The sequence below is a fragment of the Megascapheus bottae genome, chromosome X (genome assembly GCF_031878675.1).
Source record: "Megascapheus bottae isolate mThoBot1 chromosome X, mThoBot2.hap1, whole genome shotgun sequence".
Classification (NCBI taxonomy): Eukaryota; Metazoa; Chordata; class Mammalia; order Rodentia; family Geomyidae; genus Megascapheus; species Megascapheus bottae.
Genome location: NC_143547.1, coordinates 97258625 through 97276800, shown reverse-complemented (window position 1 = coordinate 97276800; position 18176 = coordinate 97258625).

Below are 18176 nucleotides of genomic sequence, written 5' to 3'. Positions count from 1 at the left end.
GTTTTGCTCTATTGTAAATCTCTGCTAGGAGAGCCCAAGGTTTGATGTTATCAATTCTTTGCTCTCTTTTTATAATGTATATTAATTTTTAAAAGAAATTTCATGGCAGCAATGTTTTCAAGCATGTATATAATACACTTTGGCATAATTCAGCCCCTCTAAACCTTTATTACCATTTGCTTCATTACTGAACATGTTTAATAGATTCTGTTGGTGTACTTTTGTACATGTATGTGCAGATCCACAACTCTTCACCCTCTACTTTAATCATATTGGTTTCAACCACAAACAGGCCTCATTTCACCATCATGTCACTCATTTTTAGGCCTCATTTCCAAGTAAAATATACTCTGCTTTTTTTTCTATCTAGCTTATTGCTCTTACCATGACCACCTCCTCCAGTTCCATTTATTTTCTGCAAATAGCACAATATTGCCTTTTTAACTGTATAAATGATAGTCGATTTAGTATATACACACATATGCTTAAAATATAAAAATTGGGCCAGGAGTGTGGAATAGTAACAAAGTGCTTGCTTAGCATGGAAGAAGCCATGGGTTCAATTCCTTGGTACCATATACACAGAAAAAGCAAGAAATGGTGCTGTGTTCAAGTGGTAGGCCACTAACTAGCCTTGAGAAATCTCAAGGACAGTACCCAGGCCCTGAGTTCAAACCCCAGGACTGGCAAAACAAAGAATATAAAATTATTCTTACTTTTGTAAATATTCAGTGGTTTGTGCCCATAATTCTAGCTATACCAGAATGCAGGGATCTAGAGAAATGCAATTCTTGTTTAGTTTCGACCACTGTAGTTAAATTATGTAATTCTTCTTTTTTCCAGTGCATTTTAGAATTAGATTTTCTCTATATACAGAGCAAATCCCTGTTAGGACTTTTATTTAGAATTGTGTACAACTATATATCACTTTGAGGAGACTGACATGTCAGCTTTATTAAATTCTAAGAATTGGAAGACAGAATATCTTTTCAGATAGAACACAGTGTTCATTAGATTTTGGAGAAACTACATCCATCAAACATTGTTCATGGGAAGGAAATAATGTAGTATTTTGGAAAACAATCAGAAAGTTTCTTACAAAATAGCACATAATTACTTCATAAGTATACAATCCCAGATTTACAAATTTATCCTAAATATGAAAACTTATGCTCACATAAAAACCTATGCACAAATATTACCATTGAAATATTAAAAACCAATAAAACTAGAAAAGATTGACTTGGATCACCAAAAATGTGTTAGTGAAATACCTCCCACCATGAAAAAGAGAATTATTGATGCCTACATTGATGAGTGATTCTTATAAACATTAAGCCAAGAAAAAAATGAAGCATACTATATGAATCAGATTGGTTAAGAGAAAATTTATAGGCAACAGAAGGGATTAGCAATTAGCAGAGGAAAAAGATAGAAGAGGATTTCATTGTGAAGATTCAACCTGAGGAATTTGTGTAGTTTTCAATGTATGATTAAAATATGACATTTAGGTTACGGAACAAATTTAGTTCTGCCTTTTTATGGTAACATTTCTTATGGAAAGTTTGTTGTTCTCTGTACAATAAGGTTCTGTAAAAAGTAATTGATACTATAGGCCTGGCGCTTTTCCTCCCAATACAATGTCAAAGAATTATTAGACTTCTTCCCAATATTTCGAGAATGTGACATTTAACAGTATGCTAATGGGAAAACCAGCTAAGAGAGAGTGTAAAATCATCTCATCATTTGTTTCTTTCATGCTGTCCTCTTACAAAGTATAATCATGTTTTTCTTTGTCTCCTCCAGGAAGAATTGGCATTATCATTGTGTTATATTGCCATATTTCCTTTAAACATTCTGTTATTTCTTCGGAGTAGCCAGATGCCTATTACCACAGTATGCTGAATGAGTTGCCAATACAGGTGACAGTGGTAGTTAGTATTTAGAGTAGTAGTTAATCTAAGTAATAATCTGATACATCAAACAATATTATGTACTTACATTCTTGATCTCAAATATTCCTTTTAACTGCAATATGATCTATCATTAGTGGTATTGTTAAATGAATAAACAATGTACTATGTGGGATTGTATTTTGCCAGTCCTGGAGATTGAAATTAGGGCCTGAGAACCATCCTTGGGTTTTCCCAAGGCTAGACCTCTAACACTTGAGCCACATCACTGCTTCTGACTTTTTCTTTGTATGTGGTACTGAAAAATCGAATCTGGATCTTCATGCATGCTAGACAAACACTCTACCACTAGGCCAAACTCCTAGCCCCTGTTTGGGATTTTATAAAGCAAATTTTTGAACTCCGTTTTGCACTTGCCATCTAAGCATCTACCACTTGATTGTATTTGGCTTTAGTTATTTCTAAAAATAGTTTTAGATTTATGACTATGTTGGCCTGAACAAGGATCCACCTGTTTTTGGTTCTCTGGAATGACAGACCTGTGCCAGTAGAAACAATTTTTTATTGCTTAACTTGAAGTCTCATAAAATTTTACATAAATCTCCTCATCTTTGACTCCAGAGTAGCTAAAATTATAGGTATAAGTGACTATGAAGGAAAAGATGGCAATATTAATCAAGGTGTTGCAAATGACAAGAAAATGACAACTCCAAGATTCAATCTGTGGTTGTTTGTATCCTAATGAAGCTTAACAATTTCCTATATTTCCATAGTTCATCTAATCATCAATAAAATAAAAACAGCAAAATTATCCAAAAAGTGAACAAGAAACCCAAAGGAATTTCAGAGAGGGAAGTTAGTAAATGTAGAACCACAAGAGTAATTTTAACCCACAATCCTTTGTTTTATCACAGTTATCATCCTGTAAGTTAATTTCTATACACGACAATTACTCTACTTTCAATGAATCACACTGAGGAAAACCTATTGTTAGGATATCTATTGTTAGGGTATTCATATACACTGTAATATTGTTCTATTTTTCTTTTGAATTTTGATACTCAAAAAAAATGTACCGTTCTGAGGATGGAAAATTCAGAAGAGTTTATACAAAGTCACATGCAGGCCTTTCGGATTAGAGTGCAGTACACAAAGTTGCATATGGTATAGCTGTAAGTACAGCTCATGATTCTTTTTGCTATAAGATCTTTCTAATTTCCTATCTAGGAACCACTTTTGTAGTGTAGCTTAATGGGAGAGGAAAATTGATATAATCATAACTGATCGTTATTTTAAAATTTTCTTCAGAACATGTCTAATAACAGAGCAGCCATGTCTGACAACCTTAGCAAATTCGATCTTGTGCTGTAAGAAAATTATTTAAAATGTCCATGTAGTGGACGCAAGTAAACACATATACACTATTTTTTTTTTACCAGTCCCGGGCTTAAGCTCAGCGCCAGAGGGCTGTCCTTGGATTTTTCTCAAGGCTAGAACTCTACCACTTGAGCCTCAGCACAACTTCTGGCTTTTCCTAGTATGTAGTACCAAGGAATCGAACCCAGGTCTTCATTCACACTAGGCAAGCACTCTACCACTAGGCCAAACTCCAGGCCCTACACTTTTAGTCTTAAAAACTGAAGATTAAATTTACCATGACAGCATGGATAAAAGAAATTATCTAATCTAGTACGTTAAGAATGAAGTGAACATTTATTTCCTTTTATTCTATTGATTTCACTATACATTTAAGCTTCTCTTTGTGAGACATATAAATAAGAGTGATATCATCCCAATAAGGACTGCTATTGTTCATTTGTAAACTTTCCTTTAACATGTGTTATGGGCAACATTGTTATTACTGTATTGACAAATCATGGAGGAGGGAAGCTGAATTTATGGTTTACTGAATGACTTCATTTAAAGATGCAGACAATTTTGAGCGGTTTAAAATTCCGTATCAGACTGTGACTACACAATAGGAAATAAATGTATTTTTCCTGAAATTGCTCAGTAAGTATAATTCCTCCATATCTTTTCTACAGGATGTTATTTTCTCAAGATGGAAGTGCCCTAATTTGGGTCTCCATTCAATTCTCACTTGGATTTAGTATTATTATGTAGCTCCCTAGCTGTCTTCAAATAATTAGATTTAATCTCTAAAGTGTAAGTTTGGGAACACTTGTTAAATTTGGACACACTGACCTGGACTAAGCCTGTCCTTTGATACAATACCTTGGGCCTGCAATTCCATGGAGATGGAAAAACTAATAAAGCAATGATTATCCAACAGGAGAAAGTCCTAGCTCATTCAAACAACATTTTGTCCTGCTTCAAATAAACACAGCTCATTAGGACAATGATTTGGAATGACAGTGCTGGTGAAGAAATGATGACCACATCACCCTCACAAGAAGCATATCAGAATAGAATTCTCTTTATTAGGACTCCTGAGAAGTCTGCTGCAAGAGAATGCAAACTGCTGCAATTATTTTTAGCGAGAGTCTAACAAGATCTATTAAAATACCATGTTTCAAATCTTTTTGTTATTATCCTTTCTATCACACAGACATAAGCATGAAATAATTAGGTATGTATAAGTGTGATCCTTGTAGTAGTCAGATATGCAACAACAAAACAACTACATAAGATTGCAAATTAAATAAAAATGCTGTGTTTTATTCAGATTATCTATTTTAGAACATGGTAAATCTACAGATATAAACTTGAAATTATATCCTGTAATTATATTTAAGAATGTATAGTTCATGCAAGGTAAATAAATTCTCGATACAGAACTATGATATACACATGTATGTGCATGTATGTATGTGTATGTGTAAGTGAACAATCATATAAAAAAGGGGTTATAATGAAAGGTAATAGAATTCAAGTTTTCTTCTTTATATATCTATAAAGAGTTTGATACGCCAATGTTAAAAGTGAATTAGGAATAGTAGATCCCATGATGTTGACCATAACTACTTTTTTCATTTATTTTCATTGTAATTAATAGAAGAATTACATTATATTCACCAGATAGAAGGTGCATTATTTCACAAACATTGATACCTTTTATCATGTTTTGGTCTCCATTTCCCTCCCCCAACCTCCGACCCTTATCTTGTTTCCCCCCTTCCCTATTATATTTCAAATTACCAAATATGCATATATATAATATATCAGATAACAAGGTGGAATGATGTAACAATATGAAATAACCAAGGGACAGCAAAAGAGATGAGAAATAACAGTACATTAAGGACAACCATCACTCATTATATGGCTTTTGTTTCTATATCCTGGAGGTCCTTTAATTTGGTATCATCCTATATGGACTTATGCATCTAGGTTTTGCTCTATTGTAAATCTCTGCTAGGAGAGCCCAAGGTTTTATGATAAATGAGGGAAACCATTGAGCCTAGGTTCCTTTGAGTCTGGATTACTTCACTTAATATGACTTTTTCTAAGTCTTTCCATTTCCTTACAAATGGGCGATGTCATTATTTCTGACAGCAGCATAGAATTCCATTGTGTTTAAACACCACATCTTCTTGATCCACTCATCAACTGAAGGGCATCTGGGTTGGTTCCATATTTTTGCTATGGTAAATAGTGCTGCAATGAACATCGTTGTGCTAGTGGATTTAGAATGTCCTTGTTTCTGGACAAGTGGGTAAATACCAAGTAGTAGAATTTCTGGGTCATTGGGGAGCTCTATGTTTAGTCTTTTTAGCAATCGCCATACTGCTTTCCATAGTAGTTGAATGAGTTTGTACTCCCCCCAACAGTGTAGTAGTGATCCCTCCTGGCCACATCCCCACCAGCATCTGTGGTTATTAGATTTGTTGATCCTGGCCATTCTAACTGGAGTGAGGTGGAATCTTAGAGTTGTTTTGATTTGCATTTCTTTTATGGCCAGAGATGTTGAGCATTTCTTCATGTGTCTATAGGCCATTCTTATTTCTTCTTCAGAGAAGACTCTCTTTAATTCTTTGGGCCATCAATTTTTTGAGCTGTTGATGTATTTTAGATTTGAAGCCTTTGTGTATTATATGGTTAATGAAGATTTTCTCCTATTCTGTGGGCTTTCTATTTAACTTGCTAGCTATGTCCTTTGCCATACAGAAGCTCTGCAGTTTAATGCAGTACCTCTTATCCAGACTTTCTCTGATTTATTGTGTTTCTGGGTCTTATTAAGAAAGTTTCAACCTTTGCCAAGGAGACCAAGTGTATCTCCTATTCCTTCTTGTAAATTTTTCAGTGTATCTGCTCTTACCTCCAGGTCTTTGCTCCATTTGGAGTTAATCCTGGTGCAGGGTGACAAAGAAGGATCCAATTTTAATTTTTTTCAGGTGCTTAACCAGTTCTGCCAACACCACTTCTTGAAGATGCTCTCTTTCTTCCAGTCTTTTCTTTTTTCTCCCTTATCAAAGATTAGGTGGCTATTGGTCTGTGGGTTAATATCTGGGTCCTCAGTTCTAATCCATTGGTCCTCAGGTCTGTTCTTGTGCCAGTACCCATAGCTCCATTAACTAGTCTCCTTCCATGTTAGTAATTACCATACCACAGCATGGCTGAAGACTCTATATACTTATACTTGCAAGACCATTTATATGTAAGACAAGAGGTTTTGTCTATTATACCACTGAATAGGGACTATAACATCAGATCATGAAGTCTTTCAGAGTGGGTGTGATAGTAAGTGCTCAGGAAAGGATTGACAGTATTTTTCCAATACTATATGTTCTATTTCCTCTCAATTTCAGAGTATTTCAAGTTATTTATGCTACTTGAAACACAGCAGAGAAGTTGTCTTCTATTCTACATTCATTCTTCTATTTGTTGTTAACATCCTTGGAAGTTTATTCTATGTTAAATGTGGTTAAAGTAATGTGCTGATGAACCTTTACTGTAATCACCCTTTTAAAAGGAGCTCTGACTTCACAGAAAAGAAATTTATATAAACTGTCAACCCAACAAAAAACCTGTGATGGTTCAAAACCAGAAATTCATTTGCATAATGGACCATAACAAGTTTGATGCAAACAAGAGGAGGTTTTATGATTGGTGTAAGTATCTTGGGCCCCTCCTCATGCCTAACTACCTAATAGTCTAACTTACTATGGGAGCTTCAGGGAGAAAAAACGAGGCCAAACAAATGCATACTCTGCAGTGATCTTGCTCACCTTTACTGAGATGGCAAGTAGAAGAAAAAGAAGAAATCATGGAGAGAAGAAGGGAAAGTGACCCAGTAGCAGAGCAGCCATAATGTGTGCAAGCTGAGTGGCCTTGAGCAAGCTGACTGGAACAGTGGTGACAAGCAATGGTTGAATATGGGCAGTCAGCAGAGATTTATCTTCATTTAAGAAGTAGGTTTACCAGAAATACAAAGAGACATAATAATATGCTAGGTTACCTCATGCCCAAAGAACTATAATAACTGCTCATGCCACTTCCCACAGCAAAAGCTATGATATTACCCTAAGTCGTGTCCTAGTTCTCAGGAGCCTCCGACCTGAATTCTGTGTTTTATGGCAGATTCTTAATGCTACTCTCACTCAGCAACTTTACTACATGCTAACCTACCAGCCAGTGGATTCAGCATGGGGATTTGCTAGCAGGCTGATGAAATTGCCCTGTCTATGTGCAAGTTCCACTGGTGCAAAGCACTTTGAAATATAAGCTGTTCTGCATAAGCAAGTAGAGGCTGGTAAGGTAAGCCACAGTACTTCAAGTGATAGTCTTGGTCCTGTCCTCTGCTTGGCAACAGATCATGGCTGTGTGTCCTGAAACTTGATGTCAGGTTCTTCATTCTGAGGGTAGAGGGGGGAGAGTTACTAGATCTCTTTAAAGGGCCTAATCTGCTCTCTTGCACAATAATTATTCAAGAATTTCACACTATTTTGCCCATTCTCTGCTGCTATGGCCTAATTTGGGATCAGGAGCCAGTTTCTGAAGGTTTATGTTATGGCTTCTTATGTACCCTTTCACTGCCTGTTTGTCTTCTGGAGATAAAATTTAGTAGGAGGCAATTGGTATCCACGTGGTCCTAATCAGAAAAAAAAGTTCCTGCTGGTCATCTTCTGGAATGCTCCCATCTGTTTACCAGTTCAGTTATTGGAAATACATTTGATGACTCTTCTGTTACTTGCATTAAAATCATCCTAGTAGATACACTCTCAATTATTTACTTCTTCTTTTTTTTTGCCAGTCCTGGGCTTGAGCTCAGGGCCTGAGCACTGTCCTTGGACTTTCTCAAGGCTAGAGCTCTACCACTTGAGCCTAAGCACAACTTCTGGCTTTTTTGTATGTATGTGGTACCAAGGAATCGAACCCGGGTCTTTGTGCATGCTAGGCAAGCACTTTAACCACTAGGCCAAACTCCCGGCCCCTCAATTATTTACTTCTTATCCATACTTCCTTACTTGAGAGTTCTGTGTGAATCTGTAGTAAGCATTTAATATGTCCAAAGGGGAACTCTTGCTCAGCAAAACTGCCTCTTGGATCTTTTACAATTTCATTCATTGAAACACGTAATATTAACTACTTACCTGGGTGTGACTTAATTTCTTCCTTTTCTGTAATATTCCACATCGAATGTACCAGTCCTGTGCACTGTATTTTGAAAATGTGTTCTGAATTAAAGCACTTTTCATCATATTCATTACTATTACCTTTGTCAAAATTATATCCTCACTTACCTAGTCTACTAAAATGGTCATACCTCATCTTTCTGCTTATACAATTGCTTCTTACTATCCATTCTTTACATATCAAAATATGAATTCCCTTTAAATTACTGATCAGCTTATGCCACTACAATGAAGAATGTTGTAAAAAGAAAGAGGATTTCTAACCAGAATTAAGTCCCATTCCTTTTCCATTTGGTTGGAAACTGGATTTGTTTTTCTCACTCTACATACACATCCTGCTCATGGTCTCATTTACCTACTTACTTACCCACACCATGATTTAAGACATTTTCACAATAACCAAATGGAAAAACATACCAACAACCAATAAATAGATAAAATCTGGTACTTATAGCCCCTGGAATATAACACAAGCCCAAAGAAAAGCCTGAAATTGTGTCACTTGCAGGAGAATGTATAGTGATAGAGACCATCAGGTTGAGGAAAATGTCAAGAACAAAGACCTAAACAGGACACATTCTCACTCATTTCTGCAATATAGATCTAAAATGATGATGATGCCACTAAATATTTTCTGAGATAGAGTCGCTATGTGGAGTACTCTCTTCTAGTCGCTTCCTTCCTTTCCTCTTTAACATTTTGATAAGATTGTGTTTTGTAAGCCAGGTTGACCTCAAATTCATAGTTCTCCTGCTTATCTTAATTAGTGGGTTTAAAGTTGTATGCTACCTTGCCTGGCATTCTAATGGCTTTCTCTAAAAGTTACAAATATTTTTCCATATATTTTTATTGTAATTACTAGTATGGTTACATTATATTCACCAGATAGAAAGTGCATTACATTACAAACATTGATACCCTTTCTCATGTCTTGGTCCCCATTTCCCTGCCCCCAACCCCCGCCCCTCATCTTGTTTACACCCTTCCCTATCCTATTTCAAATAACCAAATAAGTATATATACAATATATCATATAACAAAGTGAAATACTGTAACAATATCCCCTCTAATAAATAATACTTTGATCCAGTCAATTTCTATAACATTCATTTTGCTACAAATTGATACTATCTGCTTAAATAAGTATGTCCTGCCAAAAAAAACATGCCCTGGGAGCAGAAGTATTATTTCTTACTTTAATACTACCTCAACTGGTGTCTGCCACACAATAAGTATTTATATAGTGAAACAACCAAGGTATAGGAAGCACTTTTCACAAATCTGATGTTGCTTTGCCCAACGCCTTTTCTGCCAGCTAAAGAATTTTTAAATGTTTCTGGATGATTGGGTAAATGCCAAGTAGTGGAATTGCTGGGTCATAGGGGAGCTCTATGTTTAGTCTTTTGAGGAACTGCCATACTTCTTTCCATAGTGGTTGAATGAGTTTGCACTCCCACCAACAGTGTAGTATTGATCCCTCCTGGCCACATCCCCTCCAACATCTGTTGTTATTCATTTTCCTGATCCTGGCCATTCTAACTGGAGTGAGGTGGAATCCTAGACTTGTTTAGATTTGCATTTCTTTTATGACCAGAGATGTTGAGCATTTCTTCATGTGTCTACAGGCCATTTTTGTTTCTTCTTCAGAGAACACTAAGTCTTTGGCCCATCTTTTAATGGGATGGTTGTTACTTTGGGGATTAGTTTTGGATTTCTTGAGCTGTTGATATATTTTAGATATGAGGCCTTTGTCTGTTGTATGGTTGGTGAAAATCTTCCCCCACTCTGTAGGCTTCCTAATTAGTTTACTATGTCCTTTGCCATACAAAAGCTCTGCAGTTTAACGCAGTCCCACTTATCCAGCATTTCTCTGATTTGTTGATTCTTGGTCCTTATTAAGAAAGTTTTGACCTGTGCCAAGGAGGTCTAGTGTATCTCCTGTTCCTTCTTGTAAAGTTTTCAGAGTGTCGGCTATAACCTCCAGGTCTTTGATCCATTTGGAGTTAATTCTAGTACAGGGTGACAAAGAAGGATCCAAATTTAGTTTTCTGCAGGTGCTTAACCAGTTCTGCAAGCACCACTTGTTGGAGAGGCTATCTTTCTTCCATCCTATTTTTTGGCTCCCTTGTCAAAGATAAGGTGGCCATAGGTCTGTGGTTTAATATCTGGGCCTTCAGTTCTATTCCATTGGTCTTCAGGCCTGTTCTTGTGCCAGTACCAAGCTGTTTTGATAATTATAGCTGTGTAGTAGAGTCTAAAGTTTGGTATTGAAATTCCTCCTGCGCTGTTCTTTCTGCTAAGAACTGTTTTTGCTATACGGGATCTTTTATTACTCCATATGAAATTTTGAATTGCCTCTTCTATTTCTCTAAAGTATGACATTGGGATATTGATGGGTATTGCGTTGAATTTGTAGATAGCCCTTGGCAAGATTGTCATTTTCACGATAGTGATTCTTCCAATCCAGGAGCATGGGAGATTTTTCAATTTCCTCAGTTCTGCTTTAATTTCCTTTTTCAAAGTTTTAAAGTTTTATCAAAAAGGTCTTTTACATTTTTAGTTAAGGTAATTCCTAGGTACTTTATTTTCTTTGAGGCTATTGGGAAAGGAGTTGCTTTCCTGATTGTTGCCTCATTCCTCTCACTGTTGGCGTAGAGGAAGGCAGTTGATTTTTGAGAGTTAATTTTATACCCTGTTATCCTTCGAAAGTTTTGAATCAGCTGAAGGATCTTGGGAGTAGAGTCTATAGGATTCTTTAAATACAGAATCATGTCATCTGCAAAGAGGGAAAGTTTTACTTCCTCTTTCCCTATTTGGATCCCCTTTATGCTTGCTTCTTGCCTTATTGCACTGGCTAGGAATTCTAATACTATGTTAAAGAGGAGTGGAGAGAGTGGGCATCCTTGTCTTGTTCCTGATTTTAGAGGAAATGGCTTTAGCTTTTTGCCATTAAGTATAATACTAGCTGTGGGTTTGTCATACACAGCCTTTATTATATTGAGGAATGTTCCATGAATTCCTAGTTTCAATCATCCAGAAACAAAGACATACTAAATCCACCAGTACAACAATATTCATTGCAGCACTGTTTACCATAGCAAAGATATGGAACCAACCTAGATGTCCCTCAGTTGATGAGTGGATCAACAAGATGTAGTATTTGTACGCAATGGAATTCTATGCTGCTGTCAGAAAGAATGACATTGTCCCATTTGGTAGGAAATGGAAAGACTTAGAAAAGATCATATTAAGTGAAGTAAGCCAGACTCAAAGGAACTTAGGTTCAATGGTTTTCCTCATTCGTCATAATCAGTAGAAACCTTGGGCTCTACTAGCAGAGATTTGCAATAGAGCAAAATCTTGATACATAAGGCCATATAATGTGAAGCTAATTGAAAGGACCTCCAGGATATTGAAACAAAAGCCATATAATGAATGATTGTTGTCCTTAATGTACTATGCTGTCTCTCATCTCCTTTGTTGTCCCTTGGTTATCTCATATTGGTATAGTATCTCACTTTGTTATCTGATATATTGAATTTATTTGTATTTGGATATTTGAAATTTGATAGGGAAGGGGGGAAAACCAAGATGGGTGGGGGGTGTGGGGGGGAGGGAAATGGATACCAAGACATGTGAAAGGGTATCAATGTATGTGAATTAATGCACCTTCTATCTGGCAAATATCATGTAACCCTTTTACTAATTACAATAAAATAAAATTAAAAAAAAAACAAAAAAACCAAAAGGCCATATAGTAGGATGCTAAATGAAAGGATCTCTAGAATATAGAAACATAAGCCATATAATGAATGATTGTTGTTCTTAAGGTATCTCATATTGTTACAGTATCTCATTTTGTTACCTGATATATCTGTATATATTTGTATTTGGTTATTTGAAATTGGATAAGGTACGGGGGAAAACAAGATGAGGGGTGGGGGTGAGGGGGAGGGAAACGGGGACCAAGACATGTGAAAGGGTATCAATGTATAGGAATTAATGCACCATCTATCTGGCAAATATCATGTTACCCTTCTATTAATTACAATAAAAAATATATGAAAAAAAGAATTTTTAAATGTTATTTTACAAATTACAATGCTTCAATAATTCGTGTTATCTAAGCAGAAATCTAGTTTTTGTGTTCTTCCCCAGAAAATAAAGGAAAAGAGTATGCAACTCTTATATATTCACTACTTATAAATGAAGATAAATATATTAAAAAGCCAAGACACTTGTAGTAAAAGTAGGAACCTTGCTCCTTCCTGTCATAACTTTTCTAATGCTGCATGCCTATACAAAGGAAGGAGCACCATCATTACTAGCCCCTCAAATGTTCTGTTTTATCTGCATCAGAACTTGTTGAACACTTAAAACTATTTGGGAAACCAAGGAGAAAGATATCTTCTGATTCATGTGTGATCCCAGGGCAATTCAATCCTATTCTGTGGAGTCCAGATATCAGTATTTTTGAAAAAGCAACGTAGATTCATTTAAAAGTATTACCAGCATTGCATCTTATTTTATTATCAGGGTTATTTATAGAGGGGTTACAGTTACGTTTGTAATGTAGTGAGTACTTCTTGAAAATTCTCACTTCCCATATTTTTCTCCCACTTTCCCTCCCCCTTCCCCTTCCAAATTGTAAGTTCATTTCCAAGATAATGTCTTGTGAATATTACTCACACTAGTTCATCCTTTGTTCTTTGTCTCATCATCTTGTATTTTCCATTCTGTTTCCTGATTCAAATTAATAAATAAATAAATGTATGTACCATACACCAGGAACCAAACTCAGATACAGCAACAACAGAGGATATTAATTTTAAAGCAAATGCATTATTTAGCAATCTCAACTTCATTGTTCTGTGTTTCCAAGTGATTAGTATTTTAAATTAATTGCAGCCTGTCTATAAAATTCAATTTAAGAAATAAACTCATGTTGCACAGGTTGTCTTCCAAAGCACAAAGGGAAGTGAGTTACTGATTAATCCAGTTATACAAATATGAGTGTTGCATTCATTACTGGTTAAAACTGTTACCAGGTGTAGCATTCACCATTCTTACCTGAACCTAATTATTTATTCATCCATTTAGCACTGTAGAACCAATCAATCTAAACCAAAAGAGAGGGGGTGATATTAGCTCAAATTTAGTGGAAGAATTAAATGAAACAGTTATGTCAGAGCTCATATCTGCTATACCAGCTATATTTTATGGGGAGTTTTCTGCACTGTTTAGGTGTGTGTGTGGGGGGGGTGTTTTCTGCTTATCCCAGTAAAGGCAATGACACAAAGAGTAAAATGAATTCTCTTCATGAGCTATATTTTATGTGTCTCAAAAAATGTTTGCACTTAGTTTTAATAAAAAAGATATATTTAAATGGAATTGTATAATACTCCCTAGACAATGGACATGAATGCTGACCAACCAGCTTTGTATATTATCCCCTTAGGAATGCATTTAGGGTTGACTTTTCTTCCTTTCAGAAAGTCAAATGATAAAAACTGTGAGTTTGATGTTATGTACTTTGGTGCTCCAGTCTGGTGTTCCTTACTGCCTTTGATGACTTGATAGTCAATACTTCACAGTCTTCATTGCAGAGTATGAGGCATAATAATGCTGTACACTGGCTAACAGCCCAGTCTGAACTTCACTTGTAAATTTGGACTAACTTATTGAGCAGACATTGGCTCTGTGTTTCTGTATAGTCTCCCTGGCAGAAAATGTACATTGGACATTGCTTAAGAGCTCAAGCAAACAAAGAGGAAAGTTAAATTTAAATACCTTGTCTGATTCTTCCAGCCTTAGGAGATATGTCAGTGTACTGGCCCCAATTTCCATACAGGTTAAATGTGAATAAAAATAGTATTTCTGAGCTTTCCTGTAAGAAATAAAATAATGCATTTCAATTAGTCCATATTTAATCATGTGATCAAATTTATAATGTGTGCTTATGAAAATATACCTGGTAATATTATTGTACACTTAATTAAAACCACCCTTTTTCTATATGTAAACTATGAGTTTTAAGTGCTACTCAAATGTTCAGCACAGAAATTCATTCTGATTGTGTTTATAGTGAAACACAATGTCTACTGGTAGAGACTAGGTAGCATGAAGTAAGACCTATGGATTTTTATCAGACTCTTATTTTGAGGAGCATGTGGTTTGGTCCTGTACCTGAGTTTCTATAAAGAGGCTTTATTTATTAAGCACACTCGGAATTCTAATAAAAACAGAATATTTATTCTGGACACATGCCTTCCCAACTGCTGAAAAACAGTTGGGAACATCTTGATGGAATCCCCTGAAGAAACATCTAATTAATTTGTTATATGAAAGTTCAAGTACATATTTATCAGTCAGTAATTTTTGCAAAGTTCATTTGGCTGTCATAGAAAGTAAGCCACTATTTTTGATTGTGTGATGAAATATTTCTATAATATATAATTTTCTGGAATAATTATTGGCCTAGGGGTATGTGTTTGATGTGGAATGTTCTTATTAATAAGCTGAAAGAATTCAAAGGGCACAAGCTCTTTCCAGCTGTTTACATAGTTTCTTACATGATTTTTTAATTTCTTTTTTTTTCTTTTTTTTTTCCATTCCTGGCTTGAACTCAGTGCCTGAGCACTGTCCTTGGACTTTCTCAAGGCTAGAGCTCTACCACTTGAGCCATAGAACCACTTCCAGCTTTTTTCTATGTATGTGTTACTGAGGAATCAAACCTGGGTCTTCATGCATACTAGGCAAGCATTCTATCACTAGGCCAAACTCCAGGCCCTGCTTTCTTACTTTCTTGGCTCCGTATCCTCATATGCCAATAGGCTAATAGTGTAATTTCTCTTATGAAGGGATATTTCCAGAGTTAAATGTTAAACCAGCTCTTACCAGTATCTAGGTAGCACTTGTATTTTCTCTGAATCTAAATCCGTGATAGTTTGCTTAGTTGGCTGAATCTTAGTGATAATGAGGCACATGACAAGATGCTTTCACATAGGGGATTAATGCATTATGTTATAAAGCCACAAACTGTATCTTTTCCTGTCTGTCAAATGTGTTTCTTCAATCATGAAAGCAAAGGAAAAACAGCCAAGGAAGTCCAGATGTCTTAGCATTGTGCAGTAAAGTGCAAATACCTCCAAAACCATGTCATGATCAGCTTTGGGATCTTCACTTTCCCTGAAAAATGAAGACCCCCCAGTGCTCACTATTTCTTGATTTAAGTGAGGTAAACTACATAAATAGCATTGGGGAATCTCGTTTTTTATCTGAGGAGACATGTATTTATGTCCTTTCCTATATTTAATACTCTAAACAACCCTCATTTGAATGGATTTTATTCTTAAAAGGAAGGTCCCATTGGGCGCAGTGGCTCACACCTGTAATCCTAGCTACGCAGGAGGCTGAGATCTGAGGAGCAAGGTTCAAAAAGCCTGGGCACAAAAGAACCTGAGACTTTTTTTTTTGAGTGTTTCACATATTTTTTTTATTATTGTTTTTTTTTTATTGTAATTAGTAAAAGGGTTACATGATATTTGCCAGTTAGAAGGTGCATTAATTCACATACATTGATATCCTTTCACATGTCTTGGTACCCGTTTCCCTCCCCCCCCACACCCCCCACCCATCTTGGTTTTCCCCCCTTCCCTATCAAATTTCAAATATCCAAATACAAATAAGTTCAATATATCAGATAACAAAGTGAGATACTATACCAATATGAGATAACCAAGGGACAGCAAAGGAGATGAGAGACAACATAGTACATTAAGGACAACAATCATTCATTATATGGCTTTTGTTTCACTATCCTGGATGTCCTTTCAATTAGCTTCACATTATATGTCCTTATGTATCAAGATTTTGCTCTATTGCAAATCTCTGCTAGTAGAGCCCAAGGTTTCTACTGATTATGACGAATGAGGGAAACCATTGAGCCTAAGTTCCTTTGAGTCTGGCTTACTTCACTTAATATGATTTTTTCTAAGTCTTTCCATTTCCTAAGAAATGGGGCGATGTCATTCTTTCTGACAGCAGCACAGAATTCCATTGTGTACAAATACCACAACTTGTTGATCCACTCATCGACTGAGGGACATCCAGGTTGGTTCCATATCTTTTCTATGGTGAATAGTGCTGCAATGAACATTGTTGTGCTAGTGGGTTTAGTATGTCCTTGTTTCTGGGTGGTTGGGTAAATGCCAAGCAGTGGAATTGCTGGATCATAGGGGAGTTCTATGTTTAGCCTTTTGAGGCACTGCCACACTGCTTTCCATAGTGGTTGAATGAGTTTGCACTCCCACCAAGAGTGTAGTAGTGATCCCTCCTGGCCACATCCCCTCCAGCATCTGTTGTCATTCGTTTTCCTGATCTTGGCCATTCTAACTGGAGTGAGGTGGAATCTTAGAGTTGTTTTGATTTGCATTTCTTTTATGACCAGAGATGTTGAGCATTTCTTCATGTGTCTACAGGCCATTTTTGTTTCTTCTTCAGAGAAGACTCTCTTTAAGTCTTTGGCCCATTTTTTAATGGGATGGTTGTTACTTTGGAGGTTAGTTTTGGAGTGATTCAATTTTTTGAGTTGTTGATATATTTTAGATATGAGGCCTTTGTCCGTTGTTTGGTTGGTGAAGACCTTCTCCCACTCTGTGGGCTTCCTGATTAGTTTACTAGCTATGTCCTTTGCCATACAAAAGCTCTGCAGTTTAATGCAGTCCCACTTATCCAGCCTTTCTCTGATTTGTTGTGATTCTTGGTCCTTATTAAGAAAGTTTCGACCTGTGCCAAGGAGGCCCAGTGTATCTCCTATTCCTTCCTGTAGAGTTTTCAGTGTGTCAGCTTTTACCTCCAGGTCTTTGATCCATTTGGAGTTAATTCTAGTGCAAGGTGACAAAGAAGGATCCAGCTTTAGTTTTCTGCAGATGCTTAACCAGTTCTGCCAGCACAGCTTGTTGAAGAGGCTGTCTTTCTTCCATTCTATTTTTTTGGCTCCCTTGTCAAAGATTAGGTGGCCATAGGTCTGTGGTTTAATATCTGGGTCCTCAGTTTTATTCCATTGGTCTTCAGGCCTGTTCCTGTGCCAGTACCAAGCTGTTTTGAGAATTATAGCTCTGTAATAGAGTCTAAAGTTTGGAATTGAAATTCCTCCAGCGCTGTTCTTTCTGCTAAGAAGTGTTTTTGCTATACGGGGTCTTTTATTATTCCATATGAAATTTTGGATTGCCTCTTCTATTTCTTTAAAGAATGACATTGGGATATTGATGGGTATTGCATTGAATTTGTAGATAGCTCTTGGCAAGATTGTCATTTTCACAATGTTGATTCTTCCAATCCAGGAGCATGGGAGGTTTTTCCATTTCCTTAGTTCTGCTTTAATTTCCTTTTTTAGGGTTTTAAAGTTTTCATCAAAAAGGTCCTTTACATTCTTAGTTAAGCTAATTCCTAGGTACTTTATTTTCTTTGAGGCTATTGTGAAAGGAGTTTCTTTCCTGATTATTGCCTCGTTCCTCTCACTGTTGGCATAAAGGAAGGCAGTTGATTTTTGAGGGTTGATTTGATAGCCTGCTACTCTTCCAAAGCTTTGAATCAGCTCAAGGAGCTTGGGAGTAGAGTCTATAGGATTCTTTAAATACAGAATCATGTCATCTGCAAAGAGGGA